We start from the raw sequence: 23,314 nt of genomic DNA, 5'->3' as shown, positions 1-23,314 counted from the left end.
ACACCACCCCCAGTGTGGATGTCTTTCTTCTCCAGCTTCTTCTTGAAAATCCAATTTGACTCCACCTCTTCCAAGAACCTTCCCCTGTTTCTCCTGAACTTCTTAGTGCTTTGCTTTTCCAACCTCACTTATTCTTTAATAAATCGTAGCCATGACTCTCTTCCTCCTTGGAGTACACCTTGGACTTTTCCAGGTACACGTTCATCACAGTTTCTTACATGTGCTCTGTGGCCTCACAAAGCTCAGCCCTAGACCTTCTGTCTTCACAATTTGTACCATTCCCACTACCAAATTCACTATCAGTTTACTTGATTTTTTTTCTTTAAATGGACATTTAAAAAAATCTGTTATTAAAGAAAATTGTATCTACCTAGTGCAATAAGGATAGTGTTTTGGGAAGAGCAAGCCAATATATCTTGCATTTCTATACCACAAAACCATTCCCTTACCTCTAGCAATCATTACAACGAAGGGAAGGTATATGGTGGAGAAGATACCCAAAATAGGACAAACAGGAAAATCCGGCCCTTCTGTACAGTGGATTTTGGAAAGGAGAAGGGAACAGAGGTAGGGAAAGCATGTGTTATGCAAAGTGCCCTGACTCCCCCTCTTAGACATAGGTCCTAAAGGGGTACAGCAAAGGGGGAAAGTGATGGGGTGCAGTGATGGGATAAAATATGTGCCAAGGATGAAATGTGTGCTAAGCAGTGAAGGGTTCTCCAGGAGGATACTGACAGAAGGGTTCCACATCTCAACCAACCTGGGGCAGCCACAGCAAGGCAGAAGTGGTTGGGCCAAGAGAGATCTCAGAGAGTGCTCCCACTTCCCTTGGATCCCCAATTCCTTGAAATTGATCCAGACATCACTGTGTCGCTTTGAAGAAAACTCAGAGGTGACTACCAACCTGGCTGGGAGCTAGAGGAGGAGGAGGAGGGCAGGGGGCTACAGGTGAGCTTCATGGACTCAAGAACAGAGTGAAACCACAGCCTAGCCTGTGCTGGAGCACAGTGCTGAGCACTGGGCACGGTGAGGTGGGGCACTGAGCCAGCCAGGGAGGGTCAGTGGGCTTTGATCAAGACGAGAGGACAGATCATGACCTCACCACGTGAGAATTCATCCTCCTCCCAAGAGCCTGGGCAGCAGGACGTTGCTGTGGAGACCACAACAGTGCAAGGACTTCTGCAAGTGGGTCCAAGCTCCCTCTGCCCTCTCACTCATGTGGTCCTATTAGCATCCCTTGACTTACACAGCCAGACACCATCTTGGCAAAGAGTGACGGTGGGTGGGGTGGGGAGCAAATCTGAGAGGCTATGGATTTATTTGAAGTGATTATGCTGTCTAAAGAGACTGTTTAAATTACTGACTAGGACTTGATACCAGATTGAGTTAGAGGTACAACAAAGCAATCAACATAATCAGATTCACATATAACCTAGGTGTCAGACTAACAGACTGGGATTTCTTCAAGCCTCGGACACACATTATGAGTTAGGGGCTCAGTCTCATTTCACAGACAAGACAGCCGTTTTTGGGAAAGTTTAAATAAATCACCTAAGGTCACAGAGTGACCAATAATTTGAGGGAAAATCCCTTGTATTTGTAGAGGAGAAACCCTAGTATTCAATTACCAGGGTGGTCATTGTAATTACTTGTTTAATAGGAAACTCAGCTAAGGCATTAAATGCCAAAAGATTCATATAAATATTTTATTTTAATTGAAACCATAAAATGTATATTCCCTCACCAACAGTTTGATACGTGGCCTTATGTTTGCAGAGTTGGTCTGCCGACTCGAGTTCCAATGTGGATTATCTTGCATAAACCACCCGCAAAATTCGCTGTCCTCAAATTGCAGTTTCGATTTCTTTACAGTGTGTGCAAACTTAAGGATGCCTGCAAAACCGCCTGATTTTAGTACATTTGGAATTTTTTTACTTTTCCTGTAAATATTTTACTTCTTTCTTGTCCACACAAAATTTGACAGCAATATATATATATATCTGTCTCTCTCTCTCTCTATATGTATATCTGTATAGCATATATATACATACACACACACATATGGATTTTTGGTTTGTTTTGAGATGGAGTTTCACTCTTGTTGCCCAGGCTGGAGTGCAATGGCGCAATCTAGACTCACGACAACCTCTGCCTCCCAGGTTCAAGCAATTCTCCTGCCTCAGCCCCCTGAGTAGCTGGGATTACAGACATGTTCCACCATGTCTGGCTACATTTGTATTTTTAGTAGAGATGGGGTTTCTCCATGTTGGTCAGACTGGTCTCAACCTCCCGACTTCAGGTGATCCACCTGCCTTATCTTCCCAAAGTGCTGGGATTACAGGCATGAGCCACTGTGCCCGGTGACAGCAATATATTTTTTTGAGACAAGGTCTCACTCTGTTGTGCAGGCTGGCAAGCAGTGGGGTGATTATAGTTCATTGCAGCCCAAACTCTTGGTTACAAGCAATCGCCCTACCTCAGCCTCCCAAGGAGCTAGGACTACAGGCACGCGCCACCTCGCCCAGCTGCCCAGCTAATTTTTTTTTTTTTTTTTTTTTTTTTAGAGATGAGGTCTAGCTATATTGCCCAGGATGGTCTTGAACTTCTGGGCTCAAGTGATCCTCTTGTTTTGACTTCCGAAAGTACTAGGATTATAGGCGTGAGTCACTATGCCTGGCCCGATGCAATATTTTTTAGCCATCTTTTATCAATATTTTTTTCCAGACATAATTTGATTTTCTTTTTACACATACAGTTCATTTGTTCTCATGATATTTCATTGATTATGTATTTACAATAACAAGTGCAATTGACAAAACGGATTTGGAAGCGAACAAACCCAATTCTTGCCAAGAAACTGGTGAGAAGAGAAATGTACAGAGGTGCTGGAAAATGGCCCAGTGGTCAGCATTTCCTCGGCATCAGTTGGCAGGTGAATTGCAGCAATGAGTGACATGGTGGTGAGTTAAGAAAGCTTCTGCTGAATAGCACTTGACAATATCTGTGGTCTTTTTACATCTTCAAAATTACCTTCTAAGGTGGATTATATTAACCTAATTTTTCATATATTATTACAGCCATTATTTCATGAGCAAAATTGGACCAGACACTCTGTGAAGAGTTCTATGTTTATTCCTTCTTCTGCTTTTCACAACAGTTTTGTGATACGGGCTCAATTTTTACGCCAGCTTTACAGGGGAGTGAACTGATACTTAGAAATATTAAGCAACTTGGCCGGGTTCGGTGGCTCATGCCTGTAATCCCAACACTTTGGGAGGCTGAGGTGGGCAGATCATGAGGTCAGGAGATTGAGACTATCCTGACCAACATGGTGAAACCTCATCTTACTAAAAATACAAAAATTAGCTGGGCATGGTGGCACACCCCTGTAGTCCCAGGTACTCTGGAGGCTGAGGCAGGAGAACCACTTGAACCTGGGAGTTGGAGGTTGCAGTGAACTGAGATTGCACCACTGCACTCCAGTCTGGCCACAGAGTGAGACTCTATCTCAAAAAAAAAAAAAAAGAAAGAAAGAAATAATAAGCAACGTGTCTGAGGTTACCTAGCTAGGAAGTGAAGGAGCTAGAAATCACATGTCTGAACATTTGACACCAAAGTCCATGAAGAACCAGGGGCTCAGAGAGGTTAAGTAAGTTGCCCAAACCTTCACAGCTAGTCCTTTAACCCCCAAACCAGGGTTTTTTCCCCTCTAAGCTTAGAGCTTTTAAGGAGGCTTCCTGGGAAGGTTTCTGAAGAGGGATGAATGGTATGTGTGTCACTGGGGAGTAACTTTTCTTGGGTCTTCTGTGTTCTCTCTCCAGATACTGTCTCCCATGGCCAAAGGATTATTCCACAAAGCCATCATGGAGAGTGGAGTGGCCATCATCCCTTACCTGAAGGCCCATGATTATGAGAAGAGTGAGGACGTATGTATACTGTTAACACCCTGCCAGCTTCCCCTCCTCAGTTAGCAGAGAATGTGGTCAGGCACCTTCTCACCATGTGTTTGGCTTTCCTTAGTGACCATGCCCAAGGAACCTCATGCTGGCCCAAGGTGAACCTTGTTCCACCATGAAAGGTCTGGTTCAACAGGAAATGGATCTAGCTACACAATGCCACACCACTGGTGTGCACAAGTGTGTGTGTATGTGTGTTATGGTTCTTACATCTTACCCGTGTTTCTTTGCTGGTGATATATAACTCAGTGCCCTGTATCCTGTACAGCTCTTCTATGCCTACACGACTCTACTGGGAATGGATACCCAGGACATTGTGTTAAGAAAGATTTAGAGGCTGTTTCCAGCTCAGTGGGAAATAACGCTCTGATTGATTAGTGTTGTCTGGCATGGGTTTATAAGAGGCATCTATCACACGATATTTCTCATCTGTCTCTTGTCTTAATTATCTACTAGATCGTGAGGTCCTAGAGACCAGGATCTCTCTGTCCTTCAGGCCCCCAGCATAATACTTGGTATATATCAGGCAGCCATAAATGTTCTGAATGAATGAGTTAACGAATGAGCTGTTTCATTCAATGCACATTAATTAAGCACTGGGCTGTGGAGCCATCTCTTGAGTATTATATCATTTTCATGGTAAATTTTCTTAAACATCTTATAGAAAGTAACAGTATATACCAAGAGCAGTAACATAGAGTTATAAAGTTGTAAAAAGAATACCTCAATACACAGAAATACTGATTTTGGTAACATTCTCCATAAAACTATTTTCACTTTGGGCATATATTTATTCACTTGACACGCATCACTGGGTGCCCACTATTTTCCCTGCTCTGTTAGAGCTTTGGGACTTATCAGTGGAGAAAGCACATCCTAAACTTGAGGGCAATCTAATATTTTTATCACCTATCCATGGATAGGATTAAATCCTGGAATCCATGGATAGGTTTGGGAAGTGGTCCCACAATTGTGTCAGACTCCACATACTCGCACGTTTTCTCAGGGAGAGGGTCTGTGACTTTGATTGGATTCTCAGAGTATCCATGACTCCCAGAAGATTAAGAACCATCATTTTCAGGGAGCGAGTTCTACAAATATGGAAGGTTCAGTGACAAGGAAAGCAGGTGTTCAGCAATGGGCCAGGCATGGAAGGTGGGGAACATTGAGCTTATAGGAGATTGGATGAGGAAGGGGTTTCTGGGGGGTGTAATGGCCTGAAAGGACATCGTGGAGGGAAGGCCTTGGGCATTAAAGAATGGGAAGGATTGGTATAGAGGCAGGAAAAAAGACAGGTAGGACATTCCAGGCTGTGTGTGGGCCTGGGGCTTGGGCAGGGCTGACAAGCTAAGAATCTCATCTGGAGCCCTGCCTCTACTGACAATGAAGGAGCTTGCAAAGCTGCTCCTCGCTCTTGGTGTTTCTGTCTTCATTTAGCACCTCAAGATTAGGCTTCTAGACTCCGGAGGGGCCAAGTACCAATGCAGCCAAGCTCATAGGACTGATCTCTTTGTGACCAGGAATCTTGATTCCATTCCACAGTCACAGACTGGCAAACTCTCATCCCCAGCTGTGGTGTTCACTAAAGATGACAAGGGGAGCCAGGCGAGTTAGGGTGATGCAGTGGCAACCTGTCCGTCATGTGCACCTTCCATTATAGGGGCGTGGGGCTAGGCAGGGGTAGCAGGATGGACTTATATGTGGAGGACAAACCTGTGTCTGATTGGAGGGCATTTTCCAGCTTCCATTTTCCTAGATGCTTCCAATATCATACTCTAACCTGGTCCTTCTCTGCAAAATAGCTGCAGGTGGTTGCACATTTCTGTGGGAACAATGCGTCAGACTCTGAGGACCTGCTGAGGTGCCTGAGGACAAAATCCTCCAAGGAGCTGCTGACCCTCAGCCAGGTGAGGACAGAGGGGGCAGTTTTGGGGGTGGGCTTGCCCTTTGGATGGATAAACAAATCCTACCCCTCTGTTATTTATTTGGATTTGGAATATAGAAAAGAGGAGGATTGGGGATACTTGGTAACTGCAGTAAAAAAAAAAAAATAAGTAGGGGTATAGAACCCTTGTAGGTAATTTAAGAAAATTGTTGGGGAAGGGGTGCCACTTAGCCTGGAGAAGATTCAGCAAAGTACAAGGCTTGTCTCTAAGTCCCCGAAAGCATCTCACTGGAGAGAGGGACCACCCTTGTTACATATGCTTCCAGAAGCTGCAGTCAAAATCAGGAGCTGGAAGTTCTATTAGGAAGTCATTTTAGTTCTGCATAACTGAAAACTTTTCAAGACCTCAGTTGTCTGGAAAATGACTGGGCTCCTTTAGAAGGTGGTGAGATGCTCACCTCTCCAGGTATTCAAGCAAAATCTAGCTGACCTCTGACAAACTTTCAATCAGTGACAGATAATTGGACCGGGTAATCTTTATGTCCCTTCCAAACTTGAGAGTCTTTGATGACAGTCTTTGAATGAACAAGATCATTGTCTCAGATTTCAACATTTGCTAGTTATGTGGTGTGTACTGAATGTCCATTCTGATCCATGCTAGACTCAGTGAGATGGAGAATCAGTCCTGGACTTGATGTTGTGTCAAACTCTTTCATGTGCTACTTTCTACCCAAATTCTAAAATAAAAACCTAAGGAAACCATGATTAGGGCTGAGTGTTCCTTTCTGAGACTCAAAAAATATCCAGGCATATCCAAGGCACTGTGTCTCAGGGAGACACTTGAGCAAGATGTTCACACCAACCCCTACAGTCCTGACCACTCCATCTACCACCATTTTTCCCTTTGCATTTGGCCAGTAGTTCTGAAAGTTGAATATGCATTAGGATCACCAGGAGGACCAGCTACAAGAAGGTTCCTGGGCTACACCCCAACCCCAGAGTTTCTTATTGAGGAGCCTGAAGTGGGCCTGAGAATGTGCATTTATAACAAGTTCCCAGATGATGCTGATGCTGCTGGTCTAGGAACCACACTTTGAGAATCTCTGGGCTAGGCTGTATTAGTCTCTTCTCATGCTGCTAATAAAGACATACCTGAGACTGGGTAATTTATAAAGGAAAGAGGTTTAATAAACTCACAGTTCCGCATGGCTGAGGAGGCCTCACAATCATGGCAGAGGCTGAAGGAAAAGCAAAGGCACATCTTACATGGTGGTGAGCAAAAAAAAAAGCTTGTGCAGGGGAGCTCGCTTTATAAAACCATCAGATATCATGAGATTTATTCACTGTCATCCAAATAGCATGAGAAAAACCTGCCCCATGATTCAATTACCTCTCACCAGATCCCTCCCACAACATGTGGGAATTATGGGAGCTGTATTTGAGATTTGGGTGGGGACACAGCCAAACAATATCACAGGCCACTGTTTTTCTTGATAGACATTATTATCATTCCCATTTAGCAGATAAGAAAATAAGACACAGACAAGTTTAGCCCCCTTGCCCGAGTACGTGGCAGAGCTGCCAGGGACTGATATATTGAGCTGGGCCCATAGTGTTTGTTTTTACTTTTTAAGTGCATTTAAGCCAGTGCTAGACTATGTTGTCTTTGCTTGGTCAGGATTTGGGACTGCAGATTTTGTGAACGGAAATAGCTGATGATTTTTTTTCCTTCCTTACTAGAGAAAACAAAGCCTTTCACTCGAGTGGTTGATGGTGCTTTCTTTCCTAATGAGCCTCTAGATCTATTGTCTCAGAAAGCATTTAAAGCAATTCCTTCCATCATTGGAGTCAATAACCATGAGTGTGGCTTCCTGCTGCCTATGGTAAGGATTCTGGCTGTCCATGCTGCCACTCTCTCAAACCATGATGTAGCTCTTGGCTTCAACAGTTGGGCATTTCCACAGATGACAGCAGGTGTTGTAAATGCTGAAGTCCACTAGCCAAGCACACAGTGATCACCTTTCCTCTCTCTGAAAGAGGGCAAGTGAGGACCGGGCCAGTCACAACAAGTGTCTGTCTTCCTCCTCATGTGATGAGGTTTAGGGTGGAAGAAACAACTACATAAAAAGGAAAGAGGGGATGGGTCCATTTTGTCTGTGTTCAAACAATATTTTAAATGATCGTTTCCAAAAAATGCAGTAACCACTTCAGAGCTGACATTCAGATAGGTTTGAAAAACTTCAGTCCTGGCCCGGCGCGGTGGCTCAAGCCTGTAATCCCAGCACTTTGGGAGGCCGAGACGGGTGGATCACGAGGTCAGGAGATCCAGACCATCCTGGCTAACACGGTGAAACCCCGTCTCTACTAAAAAAAAAAAAATACAAAAAAACTAGCCGGGTGACGTGGCGGCGCCTGTAGTCCCAGCTACTTGGGAGGCTGAGGCAGGAGAATGGCGTAAACCCAGGAGGCGGGGCTTGCAGTGAGCTGAGATCCGGCCATTGCACTCCAGCCTGGGCGGCAGAGCGAGACTCCGTCTCAAAAAAAAAAAAAAAAAAAAGAAAGAAAGAAAAACTTCAGTCCTTTAAACTGTTCATGTCCAGCCTTGGTTCTGACATTTTGACATCGGAGAATGCTAAGGTTGTATAAGTTGCAAAATTGTTAAATCATTTTATTTATTCAACAAGTATGTACTGAGCATTTATTAGAGACTTATAAAAACTGAGCATACGAGCTTTCTGGGAGCTTACACTCTGGTGGGGAGAGACAGATGAGACACGAGGTTGAGAAGATGATTTCAGAGAGTGATAGACGCTATGAAGGACACAAGTGGGGAGAGAAGGTATCCTTAGAGAGGATAACAGGTGGTCAGGAAAGGCTCTTCTAGTGAGAGATTGTTGAGCTGAGGCCCAGGTGCCAGGAAAGACCCATGATTTTTTTGATTCCGTGTCTTAGAAAGACTCTCTTCATTGGAAATAAACTTTTCATCTGTGGAAGAGTGGAGAGTTCAAATTCCTAATACTGTTGAAGTTCATTTATATAGATTGACCTCCTCATTTTAAGCTGGAGGAAATAGGCTTAAAAAATAAAGAGGTTCATCAGATTACAAAGCCAGTTGGTGGCTGTCTAGAACCAGAGTCCCGAGTTCATTGAGTTGTGAAAGCATGTTCTGCCATTATTAATTTGATCTCCAGGGCAATGTTTTGAAGTAGGACTAGGAATTTTTGTCCTCACGTTGCAGACGAGGCCACTGAATCACAGTTCATGGCTTAAGTAAGGCCTTTCAGTGATTTCTGGGTGTGTATTAGAAAGAAGAAGGCAGGTGCTAGTGATGACAACCACCACTGTAACTACTGTAACCAGTTCCCCAGTGCCTTCCAGTACCAAGCACAGGCCATTCAAGCAACAACTTGAAAACAGGCATGATTTTCCCTATTTTAAAGAAACTGAGGATCAGAGCAGCTAAGGCGTCTTTCCAACATCTCCCGGCTAGTAAGGAGACAGTGGTGTATAATTTTTATGCATTTAGGCTCTGCCTTTTAAATTAAATTAAATTTAATTTTTGAGTCAGAGTCTTCCTCTGTTGCTGAGGCTGGAGTGCAGTGGTGTGATCTTGACTCACTGAAACTTCCACCTCCTGGGTTCAAGCGATTCTCCTGCCTCAGCCTACTGAGTAGCTGGATTACAGGCACCTACCACCATGCCCAGCTAATTTTTTTTTTTTTGTATTTTCAGTGGAGACAGGGTTTCACCATGTTGGCCAGGTTGGTTTCCAACTCCTGACCTCAAGTGATCCACCTGTTTCGGCCTCCCAAAGTCCTGAGATTACAGTCATGGGGTGGTGCCCAGCCTAGGCTCTGCCTTTAAATGCTGAGTTCTCTGCTTACCTGCTGTGTGATATTAGGGGAGTTGCCCACCCTCTCTGAGCTTCCCCTACTTCATCTGTGAAATAGGGCTCATCTTAGCATGTGTCTCACAGGTGTACATCAAACAACCTGGCATACAGTCAGTGCTCAGTAAATGCTAGATATTGGAGTTATTCAAGGACAGAATTTGCAGAGCTCAAAAGCCTGTGTGCATGCTGAAATTCCATGTGAATTTGCAGTTAAACCCATTGCAAGCTGTTAGAGACCACAGGAAATTCCTGAGAAACAAATCTGAGTTCCTTAATGTACAGAGAAGGTGTTTAGTAGTTAAAATATGCTTGTGGGTAACTTAAATAACTCTGAGGGTTCCCTGAGATTCCAGGAGACAGGTATGGCCCTAGTATTCATTTAAGTATCCGCCATAGTGATTCATTACCCCAAGATTTTCAGCAGAAAACATACCAAGAAAATTCATTTGCCACGTGGATAGGGTTTCTGACGCCTCACATTTTAAAGCTGTAATTTTGCCAGAAAATGGTAATTTAACAAATAATCACATGAAGCGCTTACTACATACCAAGTATCATTGTAAGAGCTTTACAAATATCAACTCGCTCAGTTCTCATCACCACCCTCGCAGGAGGTACTTGTTGCAAACTCCATCTTACAGATGAGGAGCCTGAGGCAGAAAGAGTTGAGTCCCTTGCCAAATTTTCAGCTGGTGAGGGCAGTGCAGGGAGCCTGTGTTTTCAGCCACCAGCCTCACCACCACTGCCTGACCTCCCACTGTGGCTTCTCAGAGGCCCCACCCACAAAGGTCTTTAGAAGGAGAACAACAAACACCAGTTTGGAAATTTTCTGGCTTCTCTTTGAACTTGGTGCCAAAGCCAAGTTGGGACCTCTTAGGCAGTCAGGGCTGCCATAATAAAATACCATAGACTGGGAGGCTTAAACCACAGACATTCATGTTCTCACAGTTCTAGGGACTGGAAGTCCAAGATTAAGGTGCTGATATCGCTTTGTGTGTCTAAACTTCCTTTTCTCATAAGGACATCAGCCAGATTGGATTAGGGCCCACTCTAACAGCTGCATTTTAACATAATCACCCCTTTAAAAGTACTATCTCCAAATAGTCACATTCTGAAGTGCAGGGGGTTAAGGTTGAATGTGTGAATTTTAAGAGGGCCACAACTTAGCCCATAGCGGAAGCCTTCCCACAAGGTGGCCACTCGGGCCCTACAAGGCTGCAGATGGAATGACAGGGAACAGCTGCCTTTTATCAAAAGTGAGAAGAAGAAATTAACTGACCAGGACACTGAGGCCACTTCCACATGTGGCTGCCTGGGCTCAAGGGCTCCTTACCCAGCTTCCCCTGTGAAAGTCGGCTGCCCATGCCCTCAGGGAGATGGGTTTACCTTCTGATGATCGGATGGCTTACAGAGGGCACTGCTTCTCTCCACAGAAGGAGGCTCCTGAGATCCTCAGTGGCTCCAACAAGTCCCTTGCCCTCCATCTGATACAAAACATCCTGGTGAGTAACTTGGGAGGCTGCAGTACTCCAGAGACACATGCACTTAACAGATAGCCCTGGGTCACACTCAGCGGGAGAGGCCAGGGGCACAGACACTCCTCACTCACTCAGTCATTCAATAGACCTTTACTAAGCACAGGTGTATTAGTCCACTCTTGCACTGCTATTAAGAAATACCTGAGACTGGGTAATTTATAAAGAAAAGAGGCTTAATTAGCTTATGGTGCTGCAGGCTGTACAGGAAGCATGATGCTGGTGTTTGCTCAGCTTCTCGGGAGGCCTCAGGAAACTTACAATCTTGGTGGAAGGCGAAGGGGAAGAAGGCACGTCTTACATGGTTAGAGCAGGAGGAAGGAGAGAGGGATGAGGTGCCACACACTTTTAAATAACCAAATTTTGTGAGAACTGTATCATGAGAATAGCACCAAAGGAATGGTGCTAACCATTCATGAGAAACTGCCCCTACGATCCAATCATCTCCCATCAGGCCCCGTCTCCAAAATTAGGGATTACAATTCAACATGGGATTTGGTGGGGGACACAGGTCCAAACTAATAGGTCCATAAACCCAATCCACAATCCCTGACCTGGAAGAGCTCCAAAAACCCAGAGGCTTTTTGTAACCCACCCAGGAGCAGAACCGGACCTCAACTGATTTGTGGCTATCAGTCATTTTCGTTCCCACACATTTATTCATGTTATTTATCCCACTATTCAGATATTTCTCTGTGGATGCATTAATGTGGGTTTTGGGGTGTTGCCCCCACCCTGAGCCTGTGTCATAACACACAGCATGGGTGCTTTATTGTCTACCTACAGTCTGAAAAGCTCTGAATGCTGAAACACACATGGGACTGGGGACCTGTATTCACTACACACCAGCCAGGCATTGGGCCAGGTTCTGGCAAGACCCATCATTCACTCATTTATTGTTCTATCAATAATTCATTCATTCACTGCACAAACTTAGCAGTATCTGGTCTTACTCTAGACACTTGGATATAGAGATGGATTGCTTTTCTTCCTTTCTTTTCTCCTTTTTCCATCTTCCTCTTTTTCCATAAACATTTATTCAGTGTGGACTCAGTGCCAATATTCATTTTGTTCACTTGTCCATGGAACACATGTTTAGTGAGAGTCCACATGCCCCTGCACTTCCCTGGGCACTGGGGTGCAATATGGGGTGGACGGAGATGACAAGACACTTCAATACAGTACACACGAAGCACAGCAATGTCCAAGGCCCTGTGGTGCACACAGAAGGGGACAGGCAGCTGTCTTGGGGAGAAGGATTTGGAGGATTAATGGAGCTTGTCTGGTGATGGAATGGGTGGGTGGATAAACTGGGAAGAACCAAGAGTACCAACTGGGAGCAGAGGGTGTGAAGAGATCAGCTGAGGGTTGGCTGCAGCAGGAGAGAATGCTTTTAGCTGTTATAAGCTATGTAATGAGCATACACTTCGTCCTAAAGACTGAGAACAGAAGGAAGAAGGACATGATTTGATTTCTATTTTAGGAAAAGCCCTCTGAAACTGGCACGGTGATTCACACCTGTAATCCCAACATTTTGGGAGGCCAAGGCAGGAGGATTGTTTGAGCCCAGAAGTTCAAGAATAGCCTGGGCAACACAGGAAAACCTTGTCTCTTCAAAAAACAAAAAAATTAGGCAGGACTGGTGGTATGCATTTGTGGTGCCAGCTACTTGGGAGGCCAAGCAGAAGGATTGTTGAGCCTGGGAGTTTGAGGCTGCAGGATCTCGCCACTGTACTCTAGTCTGGGCAAAAGAGTGAGACACTCTGTCTCAAAAAGAAAAGAAAAAAAAAAGTAGGAAAACAGAAAGAAACACTACAGGCAGAGATCCCTCAGGTCTCCCTGGTGGAGGGATGTTTGACAAGTTGCAGCTATCTGATGATGAATCGGGACTAAGGTTTGAGAGACATTGATGTTGTAATTTATACACTGGAATTCTCAGGTGGACTGGAGATGTCCTCATGGAGAAGATGCTCGTTGATCTGAGCCTTAGGGGAGGGGAACAACTGAGCAGAACGACATTTCAAGTAGAGTGGGAAGTAGGTTGTGCGGGAAAGTGCAAGAGGAATGGAAGGGCATGTGTTTCTCCTAGGCACAGTAGCATGCTAGGGGCTGCTTTTTAAACAGTAAGTAGTTCTCTGATGCAGAAGGCATAGCCTTACCCCAGAACCCTAGGACTTTGCACTCTGACTGTCCTATGGGGACTCACCTGAGAATCTACACAGCATCTATACCTGCCTTGGACACCTCCAGCACCATGGGGTCTGCTGGTTATATGGCCAAAGAGGCCAGGCCCTTACGCCATAGACTGGACCTACTGCAGAGGCCTTCCTTGCCATGGCCTGATTAAAAACCACCAGCCTCCTGAGGACCTGATAAATGAGTCTGAGCAGCATTCCCCAATGTGGTGTACACTGCCTCGCCTCCAAATTAAGAAGAAACCCATCAAGGGCTGTGCTGCTGTCTTAGTGGTAGGGGTTTGAGCTGCAACACCTTTCCAGCATTTCCTAGAGCACCAGATCCCTGAATCTTCATGGAATTTACCATGCACTCTCTACCATTAGTGCCTGGGGGAAGTCGAGAGGGAGAAGCCTGGGAGGCAGGCTGGTGCCAGGTCAGAGAAGCATCGAATGTCCTATTAAGGCACTCAGCAATGGGACCTGGGGGAACCAACAGGACTGAATACCTACTCTGGGCCAAGCAGCATACTTCTCTCTTCACGTCTCATATAATCCTCTACATCCCTACAGATGAGGAAACTGAGGCTCCAAGAGTCCAACTCGCTTAGGTAAGATAATAGCTAAGGGCTGGAGGCAGTGCTGGTACCAGGAGCAGGGCTGATTTCATGGATGTTCTCCCTGTGTAGTCACAGAGGACCCTGTTGCTCAGAAGGGTCCTACATTTGGTTTAATGCTCTGTTGTCACCATCTGGAAATTTGGAAATTCTTAATGATTTTTTGAACAAGGAGCTTATGTTTTTACTTTTCACTGAGCTCCACAGATGATACAGCCAGTTCTGTCCAGGAGTGACTCATTCTGAGACATGAGAGAGAGAGGCCTGTGGTCAGGAGCATGGGATTTGGATGCAAATAGACTTGTGAAAGAATCATACTTCTTCCAGTTGGGCCCAACCACTTCAGCTCTCTGAGCCTCAGTTTCTTAATCTGTGAAATGGGACTAGTTTTGATACTTGCATCATAGGGTTGCTGTGTGGATTAAATGAAGCAATGTGGGTAAAGCATTCAGAGTCATACCTGCACAGGTGAGTGTTTAACGTGTTGGCCACTGTGGTTGATCTGGATCTCCTATGACTACAGTTTTTTTTTTTTTTTGAGACGGAGTCTCGCTTTGTCGCCCAGGCTGGAATGCAGTGGCCGGATCTCAGCTCACTGCAAGCTCTGCCTCCTGGGTTCACGCCATTCTGCTGCCTCAGCCTCCCCAGTAGCTGGGACTACAGGCGCCCGCCACCTTGCCCGGCTAGTTTTTTGTATTTTTTTTTTTTTTTAGTAGAGACGGTGTTTCACCGTGTTAGCCAGGATGGTCTCAATCTCCTGACCTTGTGATCCACCCGTCTCGGCCTCCCAAAGTGCTGGGATTACAGGCTTGAGCCACCGCGGCTTTTTTTACAGCACATCCCGCCTCAGTATTTGCACCTTGTGGCTAATGAATACTTCCATGACAAGCACTCCCTGGCTGAAATCCCAGACAGTCTTCTGGACTTGCTTGGAGATGTGTTCTTTGTGGTCCCTGCACTGATCACAGCTTGATATCACCAAGGTGAGTCTCTGAGCACCCCGCTCCAGGACCACAGCCCAGCCAAACTGGTGGCCACGGAGATCCATGTTGTCTACTGACCGGCTGCCTCCTCTGCCTCTGTTCCGTCACAGAGAGGGTGTCTGTGTCTGGATGGGAACGTGCCATGGGGACCTGTGTCATTCACCTGCCTTTCAGAGTTTGGGAATGTTGATCAGTTGTTTCTGTTTCTTCCCCTTCTTCAGGACCATGTAGAAAATTCTCATCTCCCTATAATTTTCTGGGCACTGTCGCCCAGGATTTCTTCTTTCTAGAAATGTCTTCCCCAACATCTTAGCCATACGTAGCAATGGAACAAAAGTTTTAGCTATAAGGAGTAATGGAACTCCTAAAGTAATAGACTTTAATTCAACTATTTTAAAGGCAGACAAATACTCCACCCCGTAGCATTAGATTCCACATTCTTCTCAAGTGCACATGCAACATCCTCCAGAATCAACCACATGTTAGGCCATCAAACAAATCCCAATAAATGTAAAAGGATGGAAATCATGCAGAGTATCTTCTTCAACCACAAGGGAATGAAATTAGAAATCAACAACAAAGGAAATCTGGAAAATTCATAAACATTTATAAATGAAATGGCATACTCTTTTTTACATTTTAAAAATTGTAGTTAAAAATGTTTAATAAAAAATTTCCCATTTTAACCATTTTAAGTGTATAGTTCAATGGTATTAAGTACATTCATATTGTTGTACAACCATCACCGCTATACATCTTCAGAACGTTTTTATCATCCCAAACTGAAAATCAGGACCTATTAAAAATAACTCCCCACTCCTCCTTCCCCCAGACCCCAGTAACCACCATTCTACTTTCTGTCTCTATGACTGACGTTTTAGTTATCTTAGTGACTTTAGTTACTCAATGTAAATGGAATCATTCAATATTTGTCCTTTTGTTTGGCTTATTTCACACAGCATAAGGTCTCAGGATTCCTATATGCTGTACTATACATCAGAATTTCCTCCTTTTTTAAGGCTGAATAATGTTCCATTGTATGTATATATCACATTTTGTTTATCCATTTATTCATTAATGGACATTTGCGTTGTTTCCACCTTTCAGCTATTGTGCAATGAACAATTGGCTATTGGCTACAATTGGCTATTGACTATAATGCTGCAGTTAACAAAGTTGTAGAAATTTCTGTTCAAGTCCCTGTTTTCAGTTATCTGGGGTATATGCCAGCGGTAGAATTGCTGGATCATATGTAATTCTAAGTTTAATTTTTTTGAAGAACTGTCATGGTGTTTTCCACTGTGTCTGAACCATTTTACATTCCTACCAGCAATGCACAAAGGTTGCAATTTCTCGACATCTTGACCAACATTTGTTATTTTCTGTTGCTGTTTTTAAAATAATGACTATTCTAATGGGTTTGCAGTAGTATCTCATTATGGTTTTCATTTGCATTTTCCCAATTATTAGAGATGTTGAGCATCTTTTCATGTGCTTATTGGACGTTTGTATATATGTTTTTGGAGAAATGTCTGTTTAAGACCCTTGCCCACTTTTAAATTGAGTTGTTTTTTGTTGTTGAGTTTTAAGAGTTCCTTACTCTTAAATGTATATATATATATATGTGTGTGTGTGTGTGTGTATATATATATATATAGTAGAAATCAATCCCTTATGAGATATATGACTTGCAAATATTTTCTCCCATTCTGTGGGTTGCCTTCTTACTCTGTTGATAATGCACCAAATTTGCACAGTAGTTTTTAATTTTGATGTAATATAATTCATCCACTTTTTTGTTGATTGTGCTCTTGGTGTCATATCTAAGAATCCACCGCCAAATTCAAGGGTTTGGAAATTAACCTCTATAATTTCTTATAAAGGTTTACAATTTTAGTTTTAACTTTAGGTCTTTGATCCATTTTGAGTTAGTTTTTCTATATAGTATGAGGGAAGGATCTACCTTTATTCTTTTGCATGTGTTATATATTAGGGTGGCTATAATTTTTTAAAAAAGGAAAAGAATAAGAACAAATGTGAAGGATATAGAGAAACCAAAACTCTCAGCTACTGTTGGAAACATAAAACGGTGCTGTCCCTGTGGAAAAATGTTGTGGCTATTCCTCAAAAAGTTAAACATAGTTTCCATATAACCTAGCAAATCCAGTCCTAGGGGTATATTCAAGATAACTAAAAACTGATATTCAAACAAAAATTGTATGTGAATGTTCATAGCACCCTTGTTCATTATAGGCCAAAATGGTAACAACCCAAGTGTTCATCAACTGATGAATCAATAAACAAAATTCAGTATATACTTACAATGGACTATCAGTTTGCCATAAAAAGAAATGAAATACGAATGCATGCTACAATACAGATGAGCCTTGTAAACATTATGCTAAGTGAAAGAAATTAGGCACGAAGGGCCACATGTTGTATGATCCCACTTATACGAAATATTCAGATTAGGCAAATCCATAGAGACAGAAAGTAGAATTGTGTTTTCCAGAGGCTGAGAAGTGGGGCCAATGGGGAGTGACTGCTAAATGGATCTGAGGTTTCTGTTTGGGGTGATGAAAATGTTCTGGACCTAAATAGTGGTGATAGTTGCACAACATCCTAAATGTACTAAAAACCACTGAATTATATATTTTCAAATAGTTAAAGTGACAGATTTCACTTATGTACATTTTGCCTTAAAAATATTGTTAAGAAAATGAGAAGGCAGACCACAGACTGGGAGAAAATACTCATAATACAATTATTTGACAAAATCATCATATCCAGAATAGAAGAACCCTTACAGTTCAGTAATGAAAAGAAAGTACTTTTCAAGAATGGGTAAAAGACTTGAACTTTGAGAGAAAGTCCCAATGAGGTAGATCTTGGTTGAATATGGAGGACGTTTTTTGAGAAGCAGAACTACTGCCTTCTCAGACGTGAGCTCTTCCTTGCCAGGGATATAAGCACTGCTGTAACAGGAAATTCCAGATGAGGAAGGGGGAAGTGAGGCTGGCTTAGGTAGCCTCTTGTCTCTGAGCTGTCTCACCCTTTGGTCTATACATCCAAGACTAGATATATGGGGACACAGAGCCAGCCCCCTGCTCCACGCTGCATGCATGCCTGACCTTCCCTGACCTTTGTTCAGATGCTGGTGCACCTGTCTACTTCTATGAGTTTGGGCACCGGCCCCAGTGCTTTGAAGACACGAAGCCAGCTTTTGTCAAAGCTGACCACGCTGATGAAGTCCGCTTTGTGTTCGGTGGTGCCTTCCTGAAGGGTGACATTGTTATGTTCGGTAAGGGACTGGCCACTCCCCACAGTTCACATGAAGCCCCCTGCTTACCCCACCACTATGCAAGAGCCCGGAGGACTTCGGGGTTGGCATTTAATCACCTCTGTGGTTTACAGGCGGACACAACCTTTCTCTGGAAAATGCTCTCACTTCCATTTTTAGAAGCCAAGATGAAAAAGCACCGTGACAGTTGCTTGATGAGGGCTTCTCTTTGTACTGAAACCTACAGGTGTGGCCACTTCGGAGCACTCAAGCAATCTAAATAATTTAAAAAATATATGTATTAGAACCATTTTCTTCCTTTTCTTTGACCGTGGGTCTTACCCTCCCTCCCCTTCCCAGAAATCCTCATGAAATCCCATGAGGCCATAATCTGAGGCTTTAAGAGGCAAGGACCATGTTTTTCATAATTCCAGCTCCCAGTGGTCTGCACCCAGATGAGCTCATGTAAAGGCTTGTGAACTGTTACTTGTGATGTTAGCTCATTTATTCTTAAATTTATGACATGTTTGGTGCCTAAAATAAACCAATCAGATGAGGTTATCGACAGAAAAATTTGCAGGGAAAATTACACGCAGGAGCTATCACTAAACTGTTTAGTTAGAAACATTACACAATGCAGGCTCTTAACTTATTCACACTGGCCTCTTGACAAAGAGGACAGAACATTCCATATAGAGTGTGTTTGTGCACCGTGGTTTATTCATTATTTCAGTGTTTCATCCTCATCTTACAACACAGATAATAAAGAACTTCCTCCTAGGTTGTCATAAGGACTAAATAAAATAAGCCCCATAAAGTAAGAGTGAATAGCTAATAAATGTCACTGTTATTTCTCAGCAACCATTCCTGAGCCCGTACTATGTAATGGCACAGGGACTCCCTAAACTGGAAAAAGTGAACAACATATGTATCAAAGGGTGAAATTCCTTGATGTCTAAAGAGCTCCCAAAATTCGTAAGAAAAGAATAACCTAATTGAAAACTGGGTAACAGACACAAACACAGTTTGTGGAAAAGAAAACACAAGTGCCTTCTAAACATATGAACATCCACTCAACCTCCCTCATAACAAGAAAACTGCAGACCATCCTTAGCAAGGAATTATTCTTCATCAATCAAGGTTGAAAAAAACCAAAACACTTAAAATAATGTATTCTAGCAGGTGTGAGAAACAATTTTATACATTGATACATTAATAGAGAAATCTATCAACATTTAAATGCATGTAAGGCCGGGCGTGGTGGCTCACACCTGTAATCCCAGCACTTTGGGAGTCTGAGGCGGGAGGATTGCTTGAGTCCAGGAGTTCCAGAACATTTTGGGCAACATAGTAAGACCCACATTTTTTCTCTACAAAAAAAAAATAATAATAAACACAATTAGCCAGGCATGGTGGCACACACCTGTAGTCCCAGCTACTCAGGAGGCTGAGGTGGGAGGATCACTTGAGCCCAAGAGTTTGAGGTTACAGCGAGCTATGATCATGGCCCTGAACTCTAGTCTGGGCAACAGCATGAGACGCCTGTCTCAAAAATTGTTTTTATTTTTATAAAATAAAAAAATGCATGTAGTCTTAGCCAGGTGTGGTGGCTCATGCCTGTAATGCCATCACTTTGGGAGGCTGAGGCAGGAAGAATTGCTTGAGCCCAGGAGTTGGAAGCTGCAGTGAGCTATGATGGTGCCACTGCACTCCAGCCTGGGTGACAGAGTGTGACTCCATCTTTACAAAAATAAATAACATAGATTAAAACGCATGTAGTTTTTAGCCTGTGAATTCTACTTCTAGAGTTTTTGTGTAAGTATACTTCCACATGTGCAAAATATATATGCACACTAAAATACTGCTTTTACCAGCAAAAGATCGGAAACATGACACATACATTATATATTTATATATAATTGCATATAAATATGTATTTATATATTACATGTTCATAGAACAACAAATGGCAGTTTGATAAATGACAAGTCCTATATATGAGATCAATTTTAATAAAAGGAGCAATATGTAGAATACGTCTCCAGTCTGCTGCCAGATGTGTAGTAAGGTGTCCGTTTATACCCTGGTACCTGCAAAGCCTGTCTTTGGGAAGGTGCCTCTGAGACTCATCACTGCGTGTCTGCAGGGAAGAGATGAAAGGGAAACATTTTCATTGGATATTAGATGCTCTTTCGGCATTTTGGATTTTCTACTTTTTCAATAAAGAAATACAAAAATTAATTGTAAAAATGTGTGTGAGAGGACACAGGCAGAGGGAGAGAGAGAAGGAAAAGAGAGAGGAAAGAGAGAGAGAAGCAAGAGAGAGGGAAGACAGGGAGAGAAGGAACAGAGAGACAGGGAAGAAAGACAGAAGGGAGAGAGAGAGGGAGAGAGAAGGAAGAGAGAGAGGGAAGAAAGAGAGAGGGGAGAGAGAGGAGAGAGAGAAGAAAAAGAGGGAAGAGAGATGGAAGACAGAGATGGGGAGAGAGAAGGAAGAGAGGATGGAGAGAAGGAAGAGAGAGAGGGGAAAACAGAGACAGAGAGAGGGAGCAAGCTGGTCTGTGTCCCCAGGGAACCTGCAGCATCATGGGACTGGCTGCAGGAACATGGGGTGGACAGGGAAGATGTGTGTTCAGCTTCCACCATTTGGAAGTCACAATTCCTTGGGCAGGCCGTTGCTCTGAGCTTTAGTATCTGCATGTGTAAAATGGGTACCGTGACTTGGTAGGCTTGGAAGGTTCCAGTGGGAGGAGGGGTGTGAAAGGGATTCATCAAATACAAGGCACCCCGGGCTTCCCGAGCCTCACCCAGAGCAGCAGCATTTTGTGATTATCTCCTTCAGAAGGAGCCACAGAGGAGGAGAAGATGCTGAGCCGGAAGATGATGAAATACTGGGCTACCTTTGCTCGAACCGGGTAAGTAAACCTCCCGGTGTCCCCTATGCCAAGGCCTGGGGTGTGAGGAGGAAAATGTCACCCCTGTTTCTGTTCTCCCTTCCAGGAATCCCAGTGGGGACGACTTGCCTCTGTGGCCAGCCTATAATCTGACCGAGCAGTATCTGCAGCTGGACTTGAACATGAGCCTCGGACAGAGACTCAAAGAACCGGGAGTGGAGTTTTGGACCAGCACCATCCCCTGATCCTGTCTGCCTCCGACACCCTCCACAGTCCTCTTTCCTCCTTGATTTTCCTCTCTCTCCTCCAACCTTTCTTTTTCTCTTGTGTTCCTTGGGAAGTTATCTTTCTGTGATTTTGGTTTCCCTTCTCCTCCTACATTTTTCCCCCGCAATCATTAGCTTCTTTCCGAGTTCAGCTGCTTTCTATGGGGATCTTTGCAGAATAAGCAGCTTTCGCTGATATTTTATGGACTTAGGAATGATCCTTATGGAATTCTTTTCAACATCAAAAAGTGCAAATTGTCTTGAAAGGGAACACGATTTCTTCAATAAATTTGGAGGAGGGCTGACCTATTGTCATAATAATGATTTTATAACTCATATGAAATAAAATCAGAATGTAAAATATGGATAAGGGGTAGAATTTAATTCTGTGCTGATAACACTCCCCCTGCCCCCAGCACCCACTTTCTATCACAGAAGGTGTCTGTGTATGTTACCCAAAATGTGAGTCCACCACCCCAACACATCGGGGCTTCAGCTACAAGCCAAGTATGGATGTCTCGGACATCATGGGTTTGAGCTGGGTCTCTTCTCTGGCTCAGAGAGACGTGTGGGTGACGGGGTATCCTCAGCCATGGAAAGCTGACATCATCCAAAATAAAAAACCTAGAAGTCAAATTCTAGGCATCAAGGGTCAGATCAGCAGTGCCAAGAAGAAATGAAGCTTCTGTGATGGCGTCGAGATGAATCTATCATTCAATAAATCCACACTGGCTGGGTGTAGTGGCTCATGGCTATAATCCCAGCACTTTGGGAGGATGAGGTGGGTACATCACTTAAGGTTAGCAGTTCAAGACCAACTTGGCCAACACGGTGAAATCCCATCTCTACTAAAAAATACAAAAATTAGCTGGGCGTGGTGGTGTGTGCCTTTAGTCCCAGCTACTTGGGAGGCTGAGGTGGGATAATCACTTGAACCTGGGAGGTGGAGGTTGCAGTGAGCAGAGGCTGCACCACTGCACTCTAGACTGGGTGACAGAGCAAGAATCTTTCTCAAAAAAAAAAAAAAAAAGATAAGATAATAATAATAAATAAATAAATAAATAAATCTACACTGAGCGTCTGATATATACCAGGCGTATCCCCACCAGGGATACAGCAGTGAACAAAACCTGGCTGCTACCCAAGAGTGAGCAAACAGATATTAAGCAAACATTCACACAAGTGGATATCTCATTCTGTAACTTTGATAGGTGTTATTCAGGAGAATAAGGTGTTTTCAAGAAAGTATAACAGAGGTAACCTAAGTTAGATTAAAGTCTAGGAGGCTTTCTCTGGAGAAATAGCATTTACATAAGAAAGGACAAATCAAAATTAGTCACAGGGTAGGGAGAGTGTTAAATACCGTCATTCAAAGGATGCACTCTTACTTTGTATAGCCACATAATCCATATTATATCCATATAATTCACCAGAGTCATTATTTTTTCTTGGCAATTGCTTCAAGATTACATAAGATGCATAGAATAGGAGGGTTTCTGAGATGCCAGCAACTCGTCTGGGTGAGAGATCTCCAACTCAGAGCCTGAATCTGACCGCTGAAGTGTTTTGTTTGGCTCACACAACGTTAAACCTGTTTTGGAATTTGTTGTCAGCAAATTTTAAATTAGGGAAATTTCACATTAAATGTCATTTTTCCAGCTTCTTCAGGAAACAACAATAACAAGAAATCCCAGAAGATACTATTACAGAGCTGCATTCGCACATGATAACCAGCACTTCTGGCGGTCCATACAACACCTTTTATGCAAATTACAAGGTGCCCCTTCCTCAAAACCTTCTACAGACATCTTCAGAAACTGCCATGGATAACT

General features: G+C 43.5%; 1 pseudogene; it reads left to right on the top strand.

The window, feature by feature from the left end:
• The first annotated feature begins 151 nt into the window (after positions 1 to 151).
• Positions 152 to 21,798, top strand: LOC117088412 (annotated as a pseudogene).
• Positions 21,799 to 23,314: the final 1,516 nt, after the last annotated feature.

Source organism: Trachypithecus francoisi, unplaced genomic scaffold, assembly GCF_009764315.1.
Source record: "Trachypithecus francoisi isolate TF-2019V2 unplaced genomic scaffold, Tfra_2.0 Contig00756, whole genome shotgun sequence".
Taxonomy (NCBI): domain Eukaryota; kingdom Metazoa; phylum Chordata; class Mammalia; order Primates; family Cercopithecidae; genus Trachypithecus; species Trachypithecus francoisi.
Note: the sequence above shows the minus strand (reverse complement) of the source record. Positions and strands in the feature narration are given on the sequence as shown.